This window comes from Haematobia irritans, chromosome 5, assembly GCF_050003625.1.
Source record: "Haematobia irritans isolate KBUSLIRL chromosome 5, ASM5000362v1, whole genome shotgun sequence".
NCBI lineage: Eukaryota > Metazoa > Arthropoda > Insecta > Diptera > Muscidae > Haematobia > Haematobia irritans.
This window is the reverse complement of record NC_134401.1, coordinates 56890362-56914609: the sequence shown is the minus strand read 5'-3', so window position 1 is coordinate 56914609 and position 24248 is coordinate 56890362. Positions and strand designations below refer to the sequence as shown.

Here is a 24248-nt window from a genome sequence, read left to right as displayed (position 1 = left end):
CGATTTAGTTGAAATTTTGCATAGGGAGTAGAATTAGCATTGTAACTATGCGTGCCAAATTTGGTTGAAATCGGTTCAGATTTGGATATATCTCCCATATATAGCTTTCGCCCGATTTACACTCATATGACCACAGAGGCCAATTTTTAACTCCGATTTAGTTGAAATTTTGCACAGGGAGTAGAATTAGCATTGTTACTGTGCGTGCCAAATTTGGTTGAAATCGGTTCAGATTTGGATATATCTCCCATATATGGCTTTCGCCCGATTTACACTCATATGACCACAGAGGCCAATTTTTAACTCCGATTTAGTTGAAATATTGCACAGGGAGTAGAATTAGCATTGTAACTATGCGTGCCAAATTTGGTTGAAATCGGTTCAGATTTGGATATATCTCCCATATATAGCTTTCGCGCGATTTACACTCATATGACCACAGAGGCCAATTTTTTGCTCCGAGTTAGTTGAAATTTTGCACAGAGAGTAGAATTAGCATTGTTGCTATGCGTGCCAAATTTGGTTGAAATCGGTTCAGATTTAGATATAGCTCCCATATATATGTTTTTCTGATTTCGACAAAAATGGTCAAAATACCAACATTTGCCTTGTAAAATCGCAACTGCTTAGTCCAAAAATTGTAAAAATGACTCTAATTTTCCTAAACTTCTAATACATATATATCGAGCGATAAATCATAAATAAACTTTTGCGAAGTTTCCTTACAATTGCTTCAGATTTAAATGTTTCCCATATTTTTTTTTTACTAACATTGTGTTCCACCCTAGTGCACTAGCCGACTTAAATTTTGAGTCTATAGATTTTGTAGAAGTCTATCAAATTCTGTCCAGATCGAGTGATATTTAAATGTATGTATTTGGGACAAACATTTATATATAGCCACAACACATTTGACGGATGTGATATGGTTCGAAAATTTAGATCTACAAAGTGGTGCAGGGTATAATATAGTCGGCCCCGCCCGACTTTAGACTTTCCTTACTTGTTTATATTTTGTATAACTTTGCAATTTCGGATGCTTATAAAGCAAATCCACACAAGAAAAACATGGAAATTGAAATTAATTAATTTAGTCTTCCTAATATAGAATATTAGTCTTTTGAAGAAGCAATTACTAACTACCGACAAGTAACTGCATCCAACGTACGAATAAAAATATTTCCTTTATTGTATATCATATGCCATAGTTTTGTGTAATATAAGAATAATTTGTTGAAATAAAGTACTGGTGGTTATAGAAATTTAACTTGTATTGTACGAAAAATTTCTTAGTTGTATAAGGGTTTGATTCCTCAATTTCTCTACTTTTTTGAAAATTATACTGACAAACAGTTTATTTCAAACCAATTTCTTAATACAGGTTTCCCAAAAAATTGTTCATTTTTCCGGATAGCAGGAATATTCTGAATGAGTGTAAGTACATTCTTTCCACAGCGTAGTAATAATGAACTAAAATACGATGCAATACATGAACTTATTTATAAGAAAATCATGAACTTATCTAGATGAAAAAAATCTTTGGCGCCAAGTCATGGTCTTTCTTACTATGGGTTAGTTAATTTTTCAAAAACAATAGCAAACTTCTTTTCGGTGTAAATAAGGCATTTTAAATCCACTTTTAATAGATTTCGAGCCTAATGTGTGAGGTATAAGCGTGGGTACTATGTTCAGATTTTATATCAAAACATGAAGATTATTAGATTTTTATAAAAATCTTGTCATAACATGGATGGTACAGTTTCATAGTATTGTTTGCTTAACATATTCTCCCATGTTCCAATATTCGGATTCGCAAGAATTTATATTTCTTATACCAAGAAATAAAATACACTCGGACTTAAATTCTATATTAAATTGATCTTCTCATTAAAGAGACCTATATTACAAAAAGTCAAGTTTAAATGTTTTGGTATTAAGAAAATATCGCTGACCGAACATTTTGCAATTTACGAATCCGACTATCGGAACACCGGGGATTGTCTTTTGAATAATTGACTCAATAGATTAACAGCGAAAATGAGCTTTTTTTTGCCGTGGGAATCAAACACAATACCCATTTTAAAGACGTTTACTTTATTAAAATAAATAATTTTAAAGCTTATATTGTACTTAATTTTCCATGCAGATTATCCTAATATTTAACAGGAATTCCAGTAAGCTCAAATATAAAACGATTTTTAACTCGAAAACTAAACATATTGCCAGCCCTAAGGTGCGACTATTAAAGACTCAAAAATTCTTACAATCAGTTGCAAGAATTTTATTATTATTTTGACAAAACACGGACAACATCCTCGATAGTATAGTGGTTAGTATCCCCGCCTGTCACGCGGGAGACCGGGGTTCAATTCCCCGTCGGGGAGATCGTTGATCTTTTTTTTAAATTATTGTATTTCACATTACATAAATTAGAGAAATATTGAATTTAACCAAAGTTATTTTTAAATTAATATTTCATTATTGAAAGGTTCCTAAATATATTTTATTTGATGTCTACAGATTGTTTGCCTACATGCGGACTTGACATATTTTTACAGTACACTGTTGTTACGTATTCACCACTGTTTCAATACAAAAGTACTGTATACATAATCGTAGTACTTGTCAAAAGTACTGTACAGTTTTTTACACATGGTGCTTTAGTGACTCATAGTAGTCAGTCGTGTTAACATATTTTATTAACAGCAGTCTCTATATATCCCATATGGTCTAGTGGCTAGGATATCTGGCTTTCACCCAGAAGGCCCGGGTTCGATTCCCGGTATGGGAAGTTTTTTTTTCTTTTATTTATCAATATTATTCAAATACAATTTGTAAGCTTTGAATGCTTATGTTAATTCTTAATAATAAGGGTTCATAAAAAATTTTATCGATGTAAGATTAGGAAAGTGATGAACATTGGGAGAATAATTTTCTCGTGGGCGAAAAATTAGACAACTTAATGGCGAATTCGATTGTAAAAATAGTGCAACATTGGATTTGGGATCTCTAACAGCACTAATAATTAGCAATCGTTTTTAGATGACGCTATAGTTTGTGCGTAAGGACAAGTATGGAAGTAGTAGTGTAACCAGAGGTTACACCTTTTCCGCGAAACGAAACCGACTCAAGATTTTTAAACTCTTATAAATGTTTCTTTAAAGGCAAATAAAGACAATTATTTTGATGTTTTTTATATAATCCGATATTTCTCCGAAAGGAAATTTTATTAGACTAAGTTATGTATTACACCTCATATCTATCATAATGGGTCGTTGCCTGCTACACGGACGAAAAAGACTGTTTTCATATGTTTCGGTGCAAAAATTATTATTGTCATAGCTTAGAATGCAACATATTTAGTATATAAATAAACGTTTAGAAACTGGAATTAACTATTTGGGGCCTTAAACAAGATATGCTTAGGGTGAAACATAATATGTTTTCACAGTGCAGACAATTTGTTTTTTGAACACATTCTGAAAATATGCACATATGCTTGAAGCAGAATATGTTTGGGTGTATATGTTACCGGGGCAATATTTTTAGGGTGTAAGGGAGTATGTGAAAAAGGTTGGGTTGGAGAACAATTACTAATGCATGACCAGCACAAAGTGGAGGCAACCCTTGTATTGTGTTCTTCTTTAGGTCCATATTGTTTTTTTGGATTTAAAATTTTGAAACAATTTGTTTAGTTTAACAGAGCACTACAATTTTATGGATTCATCAATAAAACAAGTAATGTTTATATATTTTCATTAATGTGATATCATAGCAAAGCCTAAGCGAACCAACCTAAGGTGGCAACGCAATATTTTTTGAACGTGATCTAGAAATCGACTAAGAAAAAGAATCGCATTAACAAACGCACTTGCGTGACATTTAGTTTCGCAAAGTGTCACCAAAAAAGTCAATATTACGAAAAGTCGATGAATGCGGAACTAGGATGTTGTTATTACAATGTTGTGGTTGCTGTTATAAAAATATGTACGAAAACTGACAACGTCATTCAAACTTTTGAATTATTTTCTTTTCTTATGCGAATGACAATGAATACAAAAATGATAAAGACCAAGAAACAAGTTAAGGAAAAACAATGTATGATAATAAGGGCAACTAAGTACGATGCTCATAAATACACTGAGAAAAATACTTCGGGTGTATTAAACAAGTGCAATAAAAAAATATCTAAAGACAATTTAAGATTACCCGTGTAAAAATTGGGAGATCTAATCAGGTATAATTAGATCTCAGATATGATAAAATAGAATTACCAGGTATAATATAATAGATATAATTCTACCTAATTTCATATATGACGAGATCTATTATCAGATCCAACTACACCTGACACCCCTCAAAATTGGACATCAACGGTCGCCTAAATTTTGTCCCCAATTGGAATGGTCCACTTAAGACACCTACGAAATTTCTAAATTAATACACTAATAGAAAAAATTACTTTCCACAATCATGAACAGACGGTGACAAAGTGAAACGGAAACGTTCACAAAAAATCAAAACGGAATGTTAACGATTTCGTACACGGGCTTTCATGATTTCATGTACTGCATTCGCTTCTCTTTTCGTAACTATTACGTTTTCAGATCATGAGTGCTGGTTGTTGTTTTGAAAACGTATGGTGCCATTTTAATGTTGTCTGTTCTCAGTTTGACAACACATGTGTGTTGATACACTTTCATGAACGGATCGTTTTGAAATGATCACGCCGTTCATGATTTTTTCTATGGGTGCAAATGTTTGCACGAAAGGCATTACATGCACAGAAATACATGTTTGGACATGGTTGCCGCATCCATTTAATGCTTATTTTGTCTTTGTAAACATAATTTTCGAGCGGAGAAAAATATATGCTGGCAATAAGCATTTAAATGGTTCTCAAATGCCGCAAACATTTTTTATTATTTAAATGATAGAATTTGAGACCATTACATGGTCGGGAAAATCATGTACCTGACCATTAAATTTTTTGACTTTTTTGCAGGAAAAAAAGTTTTTTAGGTTACGTATAGACCTAACAGGTTGGCTGATAAGTCCCCGGTCTGACACATAGATGGCGTCGCTAGTATTAAATGCATATTATTTTTATACCCTCCACCATAGGATGGGGGTATATTAACTTTGTCATTCCGTTTGTAACACATCGGAATATTGCTTTAAGACCCCATAAAGTATATATATTCTGGGTCGTGGTGAAATTCTGAGTCGATCTGAGCATGTCCGTCCGTCTGTTGAAATCACGCTAACTTCCGAACGAAACAAGCTATCGACTTGAAACTTGGCACAAGTAGTTGTTATTGATGTAGGTCGGATGGTATTGCAATTGGGCCATATCGGTCCACTTTAACGGACCCCAAATTTGGCTTGCGATTGCTCTAAGAGAAGCAAATTTCATCCGATTCGGCTGAAATTTGGTACATGGTGTTAGTATATGGTCTCTAACAACCATGCAGAAATTGGCCCATATCGGTCCACAATTACATATAGGCCCCATATAAACCGATCCCCCGATTTGGCTTGAGGAGCCTCTAAGAGAACCAAATTTCATCCGATCCGGCTGAAATTTGGTACATGGTGTTAGTATATGGTCTCTAACAACCATGCAGAAATTGGCCCATATCGGTCCACAATTACATATAGCCCCCATATAAACCGATCCCCCGATTTGGCTTGAGGAGCCTCTAAGAGAACCAAATTTCATCCGATCCGGCTGAAATTTGGTACATGGTGTTGGTATATGTTCTCTAATGACCACGCAAAAATTGGTCCACATCGGCCCATAATTATATATATCCCCCATATAAACCGATCCCCAGATTTGACGTCCGGAGCTTCTTAGAGGAGAAAAAGTCATCCGATCCGATTGAAATTTGGTACGTGGTGTTAGTATATTGTCTCTAACAACCATGCAAAAATTGGTCCATATCGGTCCATAATTATATATAGCCGAAGCCTCTTAGAGGAGCAAAATTCATCCGATCCGGTTGAAATTTGGTACGTGGTGTTAGTATATGGTATCTAACAACCATGCAAGAATTGGTCCATATCGGTCCATAATTATATATAGCCCCCATATAAATCGATCCCCAGATGTGTCCTCCGGAGCCTCTTGGAGGAGCAAAATTCATCCGATTCGGTTGAAATTTGGAACATGGTGTTAGAATGTGGTCTCTACGAAACACGCAAGAATTGGTCCATATCGGTCCATAATTATATATAGCCTCCATATAAACCGTTCCCCAGATTTGATCTCCGGAGCCTCTTGGAGGAGCAAAATTCATCCGATCCGGTTGAAATTTGCAACGTGGTGTTAGTATAAGGCCGCTAATAACGATGCCAAAATTGGCCCGTATCGGTCTATAGTTATATATAGCCGATCCCCAGTCACACAAAAATTGGTCCATATCGGTTCATAATCATGGTTGCCACTCGAGCCAAAAATAATCTACCAAAATTTTATTTTTATAGAAAACACTGTCAAAATGTTATTTCTATAGAAAATTTTGTCAAGATTTTTTTTTTCTATAGAAAATTTTGTCAAAATTTTATTTCTATAGAAAATTTTGTCAAAATTTTATTTCTATAGAAACTTTAAACTTAATTATATACGTATTTAATCGGTCTTTTTAGTTTAATATATACCACTTTTGGACTATGTGGTATATATTACGGTGTTAGGAAGTTCGATTGTGGATAAAGGTAGGATTACATACCATGCGTTCAATGCGTACAATGCGTCCGATGATTGAAGAGTTGAAATTTCTCTTTGAAATCAAAAGCTCGAATAGTCTGCCGCAAACAGAAAAAATCAACCCTTCCATCAACGCACGGATTACCGCATGGTATGTAATTCAACCTTGACAGTCTTCAGTAGAAGTTTCTACGCATTCCATGGTGGAGGGTACATAAGTTTCGGTCTGGCCGAACTTACGGCCGTATATACTTGTTTGGCTTAATATATACCACGTATGGACTTACTTACAATTTTTAAGATACATTGCCATCGGCAAGCGTTACCGCTACTCAAGTAATTCGATTGTGGATGGCAGTGTTTAGAAGAAGTTTCTACGCAATCCATGGTGGAGGGTACATAAGATTCGGCCTGGCCGAACTTACGGCCATATATACTGGTTATATTTTGTATCTGAATTAATTATAAGGACCTGAAAGAGGATAGATTAAACGTACAAAAAGAGCATTGTAGGAATATCGTTTAGTTTATTGCCTAATTTGATCATAAACTGATCGTCATATTTTTGGAATGATTCGATAAAATGACCGGCAATTAGTATAACCAACAATTAAAAAGCAAAATATCGATGATTTTAAAGTTGGGGTATCACACAAATGGATTTCGGAATATTACGATATCCACAAATCAACTGCATCAAACTGCACCAAAACTGTACACTAAGGTAGAAGAGAACCAAACATTACTTCAAAGGGAGATCACATAATAAAAAAAACTCAAATATCGTGTAAAAAATCAAAAATTAACTTCAACTGAATATATCAACAATATATCAACAATAACGTACATCTGATCGTTATGGTTGATATATTCAGTTGAATTTAATTGTTGACTTTTTAAAGAAAAAATAGGTTAGCGCACCTTCAATTTTCACGAAAATACCTTAAATGACCTGAGCAGCAGTATAAATGTGTTATATTTTCCTACGAATCAAAATTTAGTTTGCATGGTTCGGATGGTTAAAGTTTAGTACGAAGGTCCAAAGGAAAGTCTTAATCCAAGAACTACGAAAGGTTCCGTCAATAATGGTGGGGGCAATATTGTGGTCTAAGGGTGTTTTTCTGGAAAATTTGCTGGCCCGATTCATAGAATTGAGGGTAATATGATGTCGGAAGTCTACAAAAATATCTTGCCTTAAGTGATATTGCCATATGTTAAGAGTCCCGGGAAATGCCGCCTGCATGGATTTTTCAGCGCGATCAAGACTTCCAGCACACGTCTAAAGATGTAAAACAATGGATTTCCGATGAAATATTGCTTGTGCTTGACTGGCCTGCTCAGAAGATCATGAAAAAACCTTTGGAAAATTGTAAAACGAAAAATTAGTATTAAATTTATCTTAAAATGAAATCTCTATTAATCTCTATTTGATCCTGAACCATAGGACATCATTGACCATTTAAACCTAACCAATGGCAAGAATTTGCGACGAAGTAATCAAACGACATGCATATAGCATCAACTATTAACACTTATCCTTAAAAAACTTTAATTATTTTTAAATATATGGGACACTTGGTATTGCTTGCAAATGTTTTGAAAAGGTCAAAACTCTTATTTGTAAATAATTTTATAAATTATCAAAAAGTCTCTGTCTTTAGTTCCCTTATTCCCTTAAATCTTTAAAACTGACCTAATATGTTAAGCAACAATGTTGCATTAAAGTCTTAGTTTTAATATTTTTCTTTTCATTAGAATTTCGGTTTATTTTCAAAAGACGATGTGGTTGCAAATGTTTTGAACAGTACTGTATCTAATAGTACACTATTTCCGTGTCCAAAAGTGGTCGTTTTTTTTCATAAATACATTTTCTTTACATCGATGAAAATTAAATGTTAAACGATGGTTGTTTGTCCAATATTATATTAAGGCTTGTTTTCTTTGTTCGCGTTTACGAAGATGTTGTAACAGGTTGGCTGATAAGTCCCCGGTCTGACACATAGATGGCGTCGCTAGAATTAAATGCATATTATTATACCCTCCACCATAGGATGGGGGTATATTAACTTTGTCATTCCGTTTGTAACACATCGAAATATTGCTCTAAGACCCCATAAAGTATATATATTCTGGGTCGTGGTGAAATTCTGAGTCGATATGAGCATGTCCGTCCGTCCGTCTCTTGAAATCAAAGTTTTAAGATACCACAACCCAATTAATTCGATTGTGGATGGCAGTCTTTCGTAGAAGTTTCTACGCAATCCATGGTGGAGGGTACATAAGATTCGGCCTGGCCGAACTTACGGCCGTATATACTTGTTATATAGTACCAACCTTCAAATGATTCGTGTCAAAATTTGACGTCTGTAAGTCAATTAGTTTGTGAAATAGAGCGTCTTTTGTGAAGCAACTTTTGTTATTGTGAAAAAATGGAAAAAAAAGGAATTTCGTATTTTAATAAAATACTGTTTTCTGAAGGGAAAAAATACGGTGTAAGCAAAAACTTGACTTGATAATGAGTTTCCGGACTCTGCCCCAGGGAAATCAACAATAATTGATTGGTATGCAAAATTCAAGCGTGGTGAAATGAGCACGGAGGACGGTGAACGCAGTGGACGCCCGAAAGAGGTGGTTACCGACGAAAACATCAAAAAAATCCACAAAATGATTTTGAATGACCGTAAAATGAAGTTGATCGAGATAGCAGAGGCCTTAAAGATATCAAAGGAACGTGTTGGTCATATCATTAATCAATATTTTGATATGCGGAAGCTCTGTGCAAAATGGGTGCCGTTCGAGCTCACATTTGACCAAAAACAACAACGTGTTGATGATTCTGAGCGGTGTTTGCAGCTGTTAACTCGTAATACCATAGACCAAGGAAGGTATAGACAACGAAAGTGAATTCACAGCGCTGTAGTTTGTCTGCACACCGTAGATGGCTCTTTTTCGTCTGCAATTGAGTGATTCTTTAATTTGGCTTTAATTTGTTTTCTTTCCTTTGTTCTCTCGTTGAAACACCAAATATTGTGAAAGTTTATAAAATATTATTCATCCACACCTTTTTTTGTAATGCAAATTTACTAATTTATACGGTTATTCTTGTTTTCCAAAAAGAAATTGAGTCACTTGACTGCGCAATTGAGTGGAATGACTGCGCACTGCAAATAAACAAAACCATGGTGAATTATCAAGGTATGTCTCTATATTTTCTTGGTCTATGGTAATACACCCGAGTTTTTCCGTCGATATGTGACAATGGATCAAACATGGCTCCATCACTACACTCCTGAGTCCAATCGACAGTCGGCTGAGTGGACAGCGACCGGTGAACCGTCTCCGAAGCGTGGAAAGACTCAAAAGTCCGTTGGCGCATGGGATGCGCATGGAATAATTTTTATCGATTATCTTGAGAAGGGAAAAACCATCAACAGTGACTATTATATGGCGTTATTGGAGCGTTTGAAGGTCGAAATCGCGGCAAAACGGCCCCATATGAAGAAGAAAAAAGTGTTGTTCCACCTGGACAACGCACCGTGCCACAAGTTATTGAGAACGATGGCAAAAATTCATGAATTGGGCTTCGAATTGCTTCCCCACCCACCGTATTCTCCAGATCTGGCTCCCAGCGACTTTTTCTTGTTCTCAGACCTCAAACGGATGCTCGCAAGGAAAAAAATTGGCTGCAATGAAGAGGTGATCGCCGAAACTGAGGCCTATTTTGAGGCAAAACCGAAGGAGTACTACCAAAATGGTATCAAAAAATTGGAAGGTCGTTATAATCGTTGTATCGCTCTTGAAGGGAACTATGTTGAATAATAAAAACGAATTTTGACAAAAAATGTTTTTTTCTTTGTTAGACCGGGGACTTCTTAGCCAACCTGTCAGGACCATTACATGGCTATACGAGGGCAATTCGGAAACTTCTTAGCCTAGCACAAAAAGCGCGGTATAAACAGAAAAAAGTTAAGTGTTTTGGAAACTTCCGTCTCTGTTATGAACACATGTTAAATTTTGTTTCGATCTGGCAACCCCTTCATATACAAACAGACGTTCAAAAAAGACGCATCCGCAATTTTTTTACAATGGAAAAATTAGAAATGCGTGCTGTCATTAAATATTTACATAAAAAAGGTTTATCGGGACAAGAAATTCATAATGATATGGTGAATGTGTTAGGTGAAAGTGTTCCTTCATATGCAACAGTAAAAAATTGGGTTGCTGAATTTAAACATGGTCGTACAAGTATTGAAGATGAACCACGTAGTGGACGTCCACAAACAGCAACAACAACAGAAATTGTAGCCAAAGTGCATGATATGGTATTAAATGGTCGACGAATAAAAGTGTGTGAAATTGCTAATATCATGGGCATCTCAAATGATCGAGTCCATTTAATTTTGCATGAAGAACTACAGATGAAAAAGCTTTCTGCAATATGGGTGCCGCATTTGTTAACAGTCGATCAAAAACGCATAAGAATGAACATTTCTCAAGCTTGTTTGGGTCGTTTTAAGCGAAATAAAATGGATTTTAAGCGTCGTTTCATAACTGTTGATGAGACATGGCTCCACCACCATACTCCAGAGACAAAAGAACAATCCAAACAATGGACTGAAGCTGGAGGAAGTGCCCCAAAGAAGGCAACAACAATTCAATCGGCTGGTAAGGTTATGGCAACGGTTTTTTTGGGACTTCAAAGGTATTTTATTGATTGACTATCAGCAAAAGGGTAAAATAATAAATTCAGAGTACTATTGCAACCCTTTGGCTTACAACACAAAAAAATAATTTTCATCAAGACAACGCACCAGCGACCAAGAGTGTTTTAACAATGGCTAAAATCAACGAATTAAAGTACGAGTTGCTTGACCACCCACCTTATTCTCCTGGTTTAGCTCCCAGTGACTTTTACTTGTTCCCAAATCTAAAAAAAAAAATCCTTGCTGGCAAGTGTTTACCTCAAATGAAGATGCAATTACAGTTGTAAACCACTATTCTGAAGACCTTGAGGAAAACTATTTTAATCAAGGGATAGAATTGCTAGAAAAGCATTGGACTAAGTGTATTGAAGTTTCAGGAGATTATATTGAAAAATAAAAATATTTTTGAAAAACTAACAATTCTCTTTCATTGATAGTCTGAGAAGTTTCCGAACCGCCCTCGTAATGTCCCAAACATGTTATACCGAAGATGAACATTTGAGTTCCAAAAATATCATTTTTACACCGCAACATATGACAAAGACAAAAAAAGTAAATAACAAGTATATACGGCCGTAAGTTCGGCCAGGCCGAAGCTTATGTACCCTCCATCATGGATTGCGTAGAAACTTCATCTAAACACTGCCATCCACAATCGAATTACTTAAGTTGCGGTAACGCTTGCCGATGGCAAGGTATCTTAAAACCTCCTAACACCATCTTCTAAATTGTATGTAAGTCCATACGTGGTATATATTAAATCAAAAAAGATCGATCCAATACGTATACAATTCAGTTTGACAAAGTAGACATAAAATTTTGACAAAATTTTCTACAGAAATAAAATTTTAACAAAATTTTCTATAGAAATAAAATTTTCACACAATTTTCTGTAGAAATAAAAATTTTGACAAAATTTTCTATAGAAAGAAAATTTTGACAAAAATTTCTACAGAAATAAAATTTTAACAAAATTTTCTATAGAAATAAACTTTTGACAAAATTTTCTATAGAAATAAAATCTTGGTAGATTATTTTTGGCTCGAGTGGAAACCATGATTATGAACCGAATAAAATTTGAACAAAATTTTCTATAGAAATAAAATTTTGACAAAATTTTCTATAGAAATAAAATTTTGACAATGATGAAAATTTTATTATGAACCGAATAAAATTTTAACAAAATTTTCTCTAGAAATAAAATTTTGACAAAATTTTCTATATAAATAAAATTTTGACAAAATTTTCTATAGAAATAAAATTTTGACAAAATTTTCTATAGAAATAAAATGTTGGTAGATTATTTTTGGTTCTAATGGCAACCATGATTATGAACCGATATGGACCAATTTTTGTGTGATTGGACCAATTTTGGTATGGTTGTTAGCAACCATATACTAACACCACGTTCCTAATTTGAACCGGATCGGATGAATTTTGCTCCTCCAAGAGGCTCCGGAGAATGTTTTATATGGGGCTATATATAATTATGGACCGATATGGACCAATTCTGGCACGGTTGTTAAAGGTCATATACTAACACCATGTTCCAAATTACAACCGGATTGGATGAAATTTGCCTCTCTTGGACACTTCGCAAGCCAAATCTGGGGATCGGTTTATATGGGGCTATATATAATTATGAACCGATGTGGACCAATTTTTGCATGGTTGTTAGAGACCGTATACCAATATCATGTACCAAATTTCAGGCGGATCGGATGAAATTTGCTTCTCTTTGAGGCTCCGCAACCAAAATCTGGGGATCGGTTTATATGGGCGCTATATATAATTATGGACCGATGTGGATCAATTTTTGCACGGTTGTTAGAGACCATATACCAATACCATGTACCAAATTTCAGCCAGATCGGATGAAATTTGCTTCTCTTTTAGGCTCCGCAAGCCAAATCTGGGGATCGGTTTATATGGGGGCTATATATAATTTTGGACCGATGTGGACCAATTTTTGCATGGTTGTTAGAGACCATATACCAACACCATATACCAAATTTCAGCCGGATCGGATGAAATATGCTTCTGTTAGAGGCTCCACAAGCCAAATCTGGGGATCGGTTTATATGGGGGCTATATATAATTATGGACCGATGTGGACCAATTTTTGCATGGTTGTTAGAGACCATATACCAACATCATATACCAAATTTCAGCCGGATCGGATGAAATTTGCTTCTCTTTGAGGCTCCTCAAGCCAAATCTGGGGATCGGTTTATATGGGGGCTATATATAATTATGGACCGATGTGGACCAATTTTTGCATGATTGTTGGAGACCATATACCAACACCATGTATCAAATTTCAGCCGGATCGGATGAAATATGCTTCTCTTAGAGGCTCCACCAGCCAAATCTGGTGATCGGTTTATATGGGGGCTATATACAATTAAGGACCGATATGGACCAATTTTTGCATGGTTGTTAGAGACCATATACCAACATCATGTACCAAATTTCAGCCGGATCGGATGAAATTTTCTTCTCTTTGAGGCTCCGCAAGCCAAATCTGGGGATCGGTTTATATGGGGGCTATATATAATTATGGACCGATGTGAACCAATTTTTGCATGGTTGTTAGAGACCATATACCAACACCATGTACCAAATTTCAGCCAGATCGGATGAAATTTGCTTCTCTTTTAGGCTCCGCAAGCCAAATCTGGGGATCGGTTTATATGGGGGCTATATATAATTTTGGACCGATGTGGACCAATTTTTGCATGGTTGTTAGAGACCATATACCAACACCATATACCAAATTTCAGCCGGATCGGATGAAATATGCTTCTGTTAGAGGCTCCACAAGCCAAATCTGGGGATCGGTTTATATGGGGGCTATATATAATTACGGACCGATGTGGACCAATTTTTGCATGGTTGTTAGAGATCATATACCAACATCATATACCAAATTTCAGCCGGATCGGATGAAATATGCTTCTTATAGAGGCTCCACAAGCCAAATCTGAGGGTCCCTTTATATGGGGGCTATACCTAAAAGTGGACGGATATGGCCCATTTTCAATACCATCCGACCTACATCGATAACAACTACTTGTGCCAAGTTTCAAGTCGATAGCTTGTTTCGTTCGGAAGTTAGCGTGATTTCAACAGACGGACGGACGGACATGCTTAGATCGACTCAGAATTTCACCACGACCCAGAATATATATACTTTATGGGGTCTCAGAGCAATATTTCGATGTGTTACAAACGGAATGACAAAGTTAATATACCCCCATCCTATGATGGAGGGTATAAAAAGAGTCCAAAATGTCTAAATCTTCTGCAGAGATTAAGGAATATTTAAATGCTTTGAATGCAATTGAAGTTAACATAATATTTTATAATTTTTAACTATATTGAACATTGAAAATTGCCATTCAACAGAAGCATTTAAAAAGGGTAGCGAAAGTAATGCTAATGTATATTTGCCTATATTTTGGAAATTGGGTTGACCTTTCGCATCTTTTGTGCCCAAATTCATGCCAGAATTGTTTCCAATTTTATTGAAAATTGAGCTATATCTAAATCTGAACTGATTTGTAGGTATATTTTGTACTATAGAAGCTTACATTGTACCAACTTTGAGAAAGATCGGTAAATAAGTTAGGTCAAGTTTGGCAAAATCGGACGAATTCGAAACCTAAACCAATTTCGATGAAATTTTGTTTACTTTAAGGGTGCTTAATTGTTTTGCATTAAATTTGAAGATGATCGGTTAGTATATAAGGACACTATGACTCCATTTGTTTACAATCGAGCGATACAAATGTAGGGGCTATATATCAAAATTTGATCCAATTTGTGATAGCGTTCGCCCTTGTGACAAAAATACGCACGGAACCAAGTTTCATCAATATTAGTTCATAATTGCGTCCGGAATGCTGTGAACAATAAATACATGGACAGACAGGCGGATGGCCGAAGGGATAGATCGACTCAGGAGTTATTATAAGTCGATCAGTTTATATTTTATGGGGTCTAAAATCAATATTTCTGGTAGGGCCATTGTTTGCAGATCAAAGTTATTTTACACACAAACAATTTTTTTCTGATTCAATCATGAAATTAATTGATCCAATTAATTTTTAACAGAAATTATAGTATCACTGAAAAAATTAATTGAAAGTCAATTAATAAATTAATTGATACTATTAATTTTTGTGATTGATTTTTGTTTCAATTAGAAAATTAGTTGAATCAATTAAATTTTTAATTGAATATTTTTTAAAACTCAATTAAGACTTTAATTGGACAAAATTTCGCGGTTCTTTTTGTGAACCAAAAAATGTTCCCGATTTTTGGACGATTTTTAAAATGCCAGTACCGATTATGACGATTTTTTTCGGGAAAAAGTAACGATTTTTTTCAAGTTTTATTGGCCGCCCTGGTGTGGTGTATCACAAGAGCTTTGTGCGTGATAAACGGCCAAAATACACCTCCCAAATGTGAACAAAATTTAGGGGATCATTGGTGTCCATTTCTTGAGGTCTCGCTCTATTTGGAAAGGTGCAAAATGACCTTGACGTATTTTGCAACTCAATAACGCAGGGTCACATGTTGTAACACCCGTAAAAATTTATTTGGAAACACGCAAATGGAATGTAGGCATTACCCGCCGTATAGCACAGTCACAGGAAAAATTTCTTCTGGTTACCACTTGTTCGGATCGATGAGGCATAATCTGACTCATTAACATTTTCGTTTTTATGACAACCATGATTGTTGTGGTAACTTCATAAATGAAATTCATCTCGACAAATACTTTGCACTCTTAGGGTATAGTCACACTAGATGAATATTTGACCAATATGTTATGAGTGTCAAACTTTTTAGCAAGACCATTTGTAAAAAAGCTGGATACCAATTTTGGAAAATACTCCTAATTTTATGTTACATATTCGATGTGAGCTCAAAAAGATATGGTGGCTTTACTTTGGCGAGGAGTTCTTTTTTGTTAAATATTTGCCTAGTGTGACATAACCCTTAGGTTTTCCGTTATCATAAATTTAAATTTAGAAATGCTATCATGGTATCGAATCAATTTGTTCAGTGTAAGGTGGCGCTATACACCACCTCGAGAATGTGACACTGAATTTTGTTTGAAAAGCCGATTCTTCTTACCTTTTATGTTGGGCTTTCCGTCTAACGAAATGTCACAGTACTGAAGAAGACAAATATTTCAAATGGCCAACTTTGAGGTTAGTTATTTATGTTTTCAAATCACACATTTATTGATTTTCACATGGAGAATTGTAAGTATTATTGAAGTCAATCTCTACACCTATTCAATATTGCGTGACAAATTAAATAATTAACAATTAATATGCAATAATTTTCACTTTCAGTTAGCAAATTACGTCGTCTTCATGGGGAAAAGACTTTTTTCATAGTCGTTGAGCATTGGAATTCGATAGAAATAAACAAAACAAACCCACTACTGTTAACAATGGATGAGGCTTCTGCCTTCGAATTTGTGTTCACTTGCAAATCGCTTTCTTACCGCAACCGCACTCGTTCACGACGAAAAACCAACTGATTTTAAGCTCCAAACTAACAACCCCCGGGTTATGGAGACACAAATGCATTGCTGCGTATGCCGCTTGGCGTCTACTGCTTACTAAGAAAGGGGCACGTATTTGTCTGGCAGTGAAGCAACCAAGTATCATAATCTGAAAGTCTAACATTGTCATGATGTTCATATTAAACTAGCTTACAGAATATCGCGCAATCGAATCGAATATTGAATATTGGTAAATTTTCCTTAGATTTCTTTAAATTTGCATACTAAAGACCGACATCCACAATGGAATTACTTGGATTGTTGTAAGAGTTACCGATGGTATCTTAAAACTTCTTAACATTAGAGCTGTTTTCTTCTTATACAGGATACCTTAAGCCGTAACGGACTAATAGAAAACAAAGTACTCGTTTATCCGGGACATCTCCAAAAATATGCAACGCTGTCATCAGCTGTTTAAAAACAAGTGAAACCGTACATTTTCACAGTATTAAATGCTCATGTACCCAGCAAAAAAAGTGTCGCCAAAAAAGTAATGAAAATGTTCTTTTTGGATCCGGAAGTGGTGCAAAATTGACGCGGAAGCGATGAATTCAACATGGGATTGTCATAGGACGGAAGTCCTCCATTTCAACAGCCGTTGCACTGAATTTGCATCGCTTCTTTAGGTGTGATCCGAATTCAATGTTTTGGCTGTAAATTAAAAAAATCTGTGATATTTTGTCAAATAAATAATTTTTATAATTTTTTATAATTTTTTATAATTTTTAATGGATTCTAACGCTTGTCGGAAACGTTTGACCTCACATATTTTCAAAAATTCACAATTTTTTCAGATTGGTTTTAGCATTTTTTCGACAAAATTTAAATGATTTGTACCATTTTATGAATTCTTACTCTGTTTTTACAACTATGTTCTGGATAGCTCATACAAATGTTGCATTACAGTACTAATAGAAAACAGGCCTATTGTCGTCGACCGTTCGTTTTTCAGTGGCGGATTATCCCACCTCAGTTATGCTGGTGACATTTCTGAGGGTTTCAAAGCTTCTCTAAGTGGTTTCACTGCAATATGGAACGCCGTTCGGACTCGGCTATAAAAAGGAGGTCCCTTGTCATTGAGCTTAACATGGAATCGGGCAGCACTCAGTGATAAGAGAGAAGTTCACCAATGTGGTATCACAATGGACTGAATAGTCTAAGTGAGCCTGATACATCGGGCTGCCACCTAACCTAACCTAACATTGTCTTCTAAATTGCACGTTTGTTCATATGTTGTCTTTGTTAGAGAAAAACAGACGGAGTAAATTCCTATATAAGCCACTTTAGCTCTTGATCACTTTATACAGAGCAGTCTATAAATAATTATGAATCAATATAAAGGGTGATTTGTTAAGAGCTTGATAACTTTTTTTTTTAAAAAAACGCATAAAATTTGCAAAATCTCATCGGTTCTTTATTTGAAACGTTAGATTGGTCCATGACATTTACTTTTTGAAGATAATTTCATTTAAATGTTGACCGCGGCTGCGTCTTAGGTGGTCCATTCGGAAAGTCCAATTTTGGGCAACTTTTTCGAGCATTTCGGCCGGAATAGCCCGAATTTCTTCGGAAATGTTGTCTTCCAAAGCTGGAATAGTTGCTGGCTTATTTCTGTAGACTTTAGACTTGACGTAGCCCCACAAAAAATAGTCTAAAGGCGTCAAATCGCATGATCTTGGTGGCCAACTTACCGGTCCATTTCTTGAGATGAATTGTTCTCCGAAGTTTTCCCTCAAAATGGCCATAGAATCGCGAGCTGTGTGGCATGTAGCGCCATCTTGTTGAAACCACATGTCAACCAAGTTCAGTTCTTCCATTTTTGGCAACAAAAAGTTTGTTAGCATCGAACGATAGCGATCGCCATTCACCGTAACGTTGCGTCCAACAGCATCTTTGAAAAAATACGGTCCAATGATTCCACCAGCGTACAAACCACACCAAACAGTGCATTTTTCGGGATGCATGGGCAGTTCTTGAACGGCTTCTGGTTGCTCTTCACTCCAAATGCGGCAATTTTGCTTATTTACGTAGCCATTCAACCAGAAATGAGCCTCATCGCCGAACAAAATTTGTCGATAAAAAAGCGGATTTTCTGCCAACTTTTCTAGGGCCCATTCACTGAAAATTCGACGTTGTGGCAGATCGTAAGTCTATTCATGATGAAATGTCAAAGCATACAGAGCATCTTTCTCTTTGACACCATGTCTGAAATCCCACGTGATCTGTCAAATACTAATGCATGAAAATCCTAACCTCAAAAGAATCACCCTTTACTAGCATCGTGCACCCAATTTCAACCGGATCGGATATAATTTGCTCCTCCCAATTTCCAATTCAAATTCGATATCGAATTCATAATCGTATCACGGCATTCGAGCGAAATTTGATGAAACTTCTCTAACATTGCCAACAGCAAAAAACGAAGTAAAATAAAATGAAATGACAAAATTATGTTAGTGGCACAAAATCGAATGTAGAAAAAACCCATGTTTTTGAAGCTTTCAAAGTAAAAAGTGAATGGTATTACATTATTTTTATGGACCGATATCTTTTTTTACATTCCTCCGAATTCCTTCTGAATTGGAGGAGATAAATAATAAGGGATACAAGTATCGATTGTCATTGGTGTAAATTCGTGGGTTTGAAATGGTGTGCGCAATTAGAAAGTCAACTTTTTGCAGGCTCAATGGACGATATTGGCTGATGAAGGAGACGTTCAATTATTACTTGGAGGAATATCTATCGATATTACAATTCTCTGCCGGCTTAAACCTCTTGGCCAGTGGAAGCTTTCCTCATTCACTTTCTTAGTGAAGAAGCGTTATGTTGTCATGGTATGGTACGGTAATTGATTGATCCCAATCTCTTGGGTATCGCTATTGCCTGTGCACTTTTTATGATTCTTTGCGAAGCGAGGATGCTCGCTCCCGAACTCGACTATGACAATTTTTGTTTAACTTTTATTCGAGTACTAAATATTCAAAATATGTTCATCATATGTAAATTGATTACAAATTAGCAACAATTCGAGCTTAAACTAACATATTTACTACTCGTATATGGCGAAAACGATGTAAACAACCAGGAAAAATGTTTGACGATAGCAATTTATGGGTTTATATAGAGTTCATATATAAGTACGGATTAATATGGACCAATTTTTGCTTGGGTGTTCAACCGGATCGGCACTCAGAAAAAAGTGCCATCGAAACTAAAGTAGAAAATGTTTATTAATTTAGTTTACACATTTTATTTCTATTATGTTAAATTTCTGTGTAAAATAATAAAATTTACTTGTTTCAGTAAAAAGATCCTAAACAGAAAGCAGTTGGAAATAGTTCATTAACTAGAATAAGCAATGACAATTTATTAATGCTAATTTCTTGTCGGGGTATAAGAATTTACAACAGAACAAGATATTTTTATTCAATGATAACATTCATAAAAGTGACAACATTCATAAAAATGAACAAAAACCGAAATAAAACCCGATTTCCTCAAATTTAGTAAAATTTCTTATAAAATGATAAATCTGACTTCCTGTTTTATAGAAAGCGTATCACATATAATCGATATGTCTGATAAGTTTGCGCGTGGGTTTGTTTGTTGTTTTTGTTTTTCCAGTTGAAATCGTGTTGTTATGGTATACGAAGCGTCATTACCAATTTCCTACGGGAAATTGGTGCAAATTGCTACTGACGGACATATCACAGGACTGGTACCGGTGCTCCAGTTTGTCGCAATTTTTATATAGTCATAATTTATTGATTTCCATACTCGCTTGAATTTAAAATCTTATTGGATATACAGATTTAGTGAAATACGATTATCAGAATAATCTATTGTTCAACCTATTTCGAAAGTTGTTCACTTCTGATGCGATTCGTGCCAAAAAGGAAACATTGTAAATTTACCGCGTCAATGACAAACCCATGTTAAAGTGACCGGTCCCTTCCATACGTTTTGACCAGAACTAGGACAGGTCCATACACACCAGGGACTAGTCCTGTACCGGTCCTTTGATAGACTTCTACAAAATCTATAGACTCAAAATTTAAGTCGGCTAATGCACTAGGGTGGAACACAATGTTAGAAAAACAAGTACATACGGCCGTAAGTGCGGCCAGGCCGAAGCTTATGTACCCTCCACCATGGATTGCGTAGAAACTTCTTCTAAACACTGCCAATCGAACAATCGAATTACTTAAGTTGCGGTAACGCTTGCCGATGGCAAGGTACCTTAAAACCTCCTGACACCATCTTCTAAATTGTATGTAAGTCCATACGTGATATATATTGAATCAAAAAAGATCGATCAACTACGTATGTAATTCAGTTTGACAAAATAGACATAAAATTTTGACAAAATTTTCTACAGAAATAAAATTTTAACAAAATTTTCTATAGAAATAAAATTTTCACAAAATTTTCTATAGAAATAAAAATTTTGACAAAATTTTCTATAGAAAGAAAATTTTGACAAAAATTTCTACAGAAATAAAATTTTAACAAAATTTTCTATAGAAATAAAATTTTGACAAAATTTTCTATAGAAATAAAATCTTGGTAGATTATTTTTGGCTCGAGTGGCAACCATAATTATGAACCGAATAAAATTTGAACAAAATTTTCTATAGAAATAAAATTTTGACAAAATTTTCTATAGAAATAAAATTTTGACAATGATGAAAATTTGATTACGAACCGAATAAAATTTTAACAAAATTTTCTATAGAAATAAAATATTGATAAAATTTTCTATAGAAATAAAATATTGATAAAATTTTCTATAAAAATAAAATTTTGGTAGATTATTTTTGGCTCGAGTGGCACCCATGATTATGAACCGATATGGACCAATTTTTGTGCAATTGGATTTTGGTACGGTTGTTAGCGGCCATATACTAACACCACGCTCCAAATTTGAACCGGATCGGATGAATTTTGCTCCTCCAAGAGGCTCCGGAGGTCAAATCTGGAGAACGTTTTATATGGGGGCTATATATAATTATGGACCGATATGGACCAATTCTGGCACGGTTGTTTAAGATCATATACTAACACCATGTTCCAAATTACAACCGGATTGGATAAAATTTGCTTCTCTTGGAAACTTCGCAAGCCACATCTGGGGATCGGTTTAAATGGGGGCTATATAAAATTATGGTCCGATGTGGACCAATTTTTGCATGGTGGTTAGAGACCACATACCAACATCATGTACCAAATTTCAGCCGGATCGGATGAAATTTGCTTCTCTTTAAGGCTCCGCAAGCCAAATCTGGGTATCGGTTTATATGGGGGCTATATATAATTAAGGACCGATGTGGACCAATTTTTTCATGGTTGTTAGAGACCATATACCAACATCATGTACCAAATTTCAGATGAAATTTGCTTCTCTTTGAGGCTCCGCAAGCCAAATCGGGGGATCGGTTTATATGGGGTCTATATATAATTATGGACCGATGTGGACCAATTTTTGCATGGTTATTAGGTACCATATACCAACACCATGTACCAAATTTCAGCCGGATCGGATGAAATATGCTTCTGTTAGAGGCTCCACAAGCCAAATCTACATCAATAACAACTACTTGTGCCAAGTTTCAAGTCGATAGCTTGTTTCGTTCGGAAGTTAGCGTGATTTCAACAGACGGACATACGGACGGGCGGACGGACGGACGGACATGCTTAAATCGACTCAGAATTTCTCCACGACCCAGAATATATATACTTTATGGGGTCTTAGAGCAATATTTCGATGTGTTACAAACGGAATGACAAAGTTAATATACCCCCATCCTATGGTGGAGGGTATACAAATATGGGAAACATTTAAATCTGAAGCAAGTTTAAGGAAACAAGTTTATTTATTATTTATCGCTCGATATACATGTATTAGAAGTTTAGGAAAATTAGAGTCATTATTACAACTTTTCGACTAAGCAGTGGCGATTTAACAAGGAAAATGTTGGTATTTTGACCATTTTTGTCGAAATCAGAAAAACATATATATGGGAGCTATATGTAAATCTGAACCGATTTCAACCAAATTTGGCACGCATAGCTACAATGCTAATTCTACTCCCTGTGCAAAATTTCAATTAAATCAGAGTAAAAAATTGGCCACTGTGGTCATATGAGTGTAAATCGGGCCAACGATATATATATGGGAGCTATATCTAAATCTGAACCGATTTCAATAAAATTTGGCACACTTGACTACACTACTAATTGTACTCCTAGTGCACAATTTCAACCAAATTGGGGTAAAACTCTGGCTTCTGGGACCGTATTAGTCCATATCGGGCGAAAGATATATATGGGAGCTATATCTAAATCTGAACCGATTTCAATAAAATTTGACACACTTGACTACACTACTAATTGTTCTTCTTGTGCAAAATTTTAAACAAATTAGGGTAAAACTCTGGCTTCTGGGGCTATATAAGTCCATATCGGGCGAAAGATATATATGGGAGCTCTATCTAAATCTGAACCGATTTCTTCCAAAATCAATATGGTTCTATTCTGAGCCAAACTTGAAGTCGATTGGTCTAAAACTGCGAACTGGACTTTGATCACAAAAATGTGTTCAAAGACAGACGGACATGGCTATATCGTTTCAAGAGCCCACTCTGAGCATTTTTGCCAAAGATACCATGTGTCTATCTCGTCTCCTTCTGGGTGTTGCAAACATACGCACTAATTCATAATACCTTGTTCCACAGTGTGGCGCAGGGTATAAAAATGGAGTACAGTCGTACAATCAAATTGGAGCTTTAGTTAACTAAATGAATTCATTTATATAAAATATAATCTTTAAATAAGTGTTAAGATGATACAGCATTTCAATATACATTGTTAGATGTATAAAATCTTCAATAATTATTTTGATACAGTTTTAATTTTGGGGCACACTTTCATAATTTTGGGGTCCATTTTCGTACATTCAAAATTATTTTATAAATATGGGTCCCAATTTTTTCTTTGGGGACCATCTTCATTTTTATCACTTAACATATATAGTTAGGGCCCATGTTCATGGGGTTTATATTCATAACGAAAAAGACCCCAGATTTGGGGTCCTGCTTCATTTCCAATTTGGGGCCTATTTTCCTGGTGTCGTAGTTCATAGCGCCAAACTATGGGCCTATATAAAGAAATAAACTTTATTTAAAAACGTAAGTAAGCAGTTATAATTTTGAAGTAAAAGGTTTACCACAAATATATAAGATTTGTCCAC

The 24248-nt window shown here is 35.4% G+C and overlaps 1 protein-coding gene and 2 non-coding genes across 3 annotated transcripts in view; 2 read left to right on the top strand and 1 right to left on the bottom strand.

Moving 5' to 3' along the window:
* The window catches only part of LOC142238526 (beta-glucuronidase), a 90695-nt gene extending 73917 nt beyond the window's left edge, over positions 1 to 16778 (bottom strand). Inside the window, exon 1 of the mRNA XM_075310208.1 lies at positions 16561 to 16778. The gene's annotated coding sequence lies outside the window, so the exon portion shown is untranslated. The remainder of the gene's footprint in view (positions 1 to 16560) is intronic.
* TRNAD-GUC (transfer RNA aspartic acid (anticodon GUC)) lies at positions 2313 to 2384 on the top strand. The gene has a single exon. It is a non-coding gene; the product is annotated as a tRNA-Asp (tRNA).
* Positions 2720 to 2791, top strand: TRNAE-UUC (transfer RNA glutamic acid (anticodon UUC)). Its single transcript has one exon. It is a non-coding gene; the product is annotated as a tRNA-Glu (tRNA).
* Positions 16779 to 24248: the final 7470 nt, after the last annotated feature.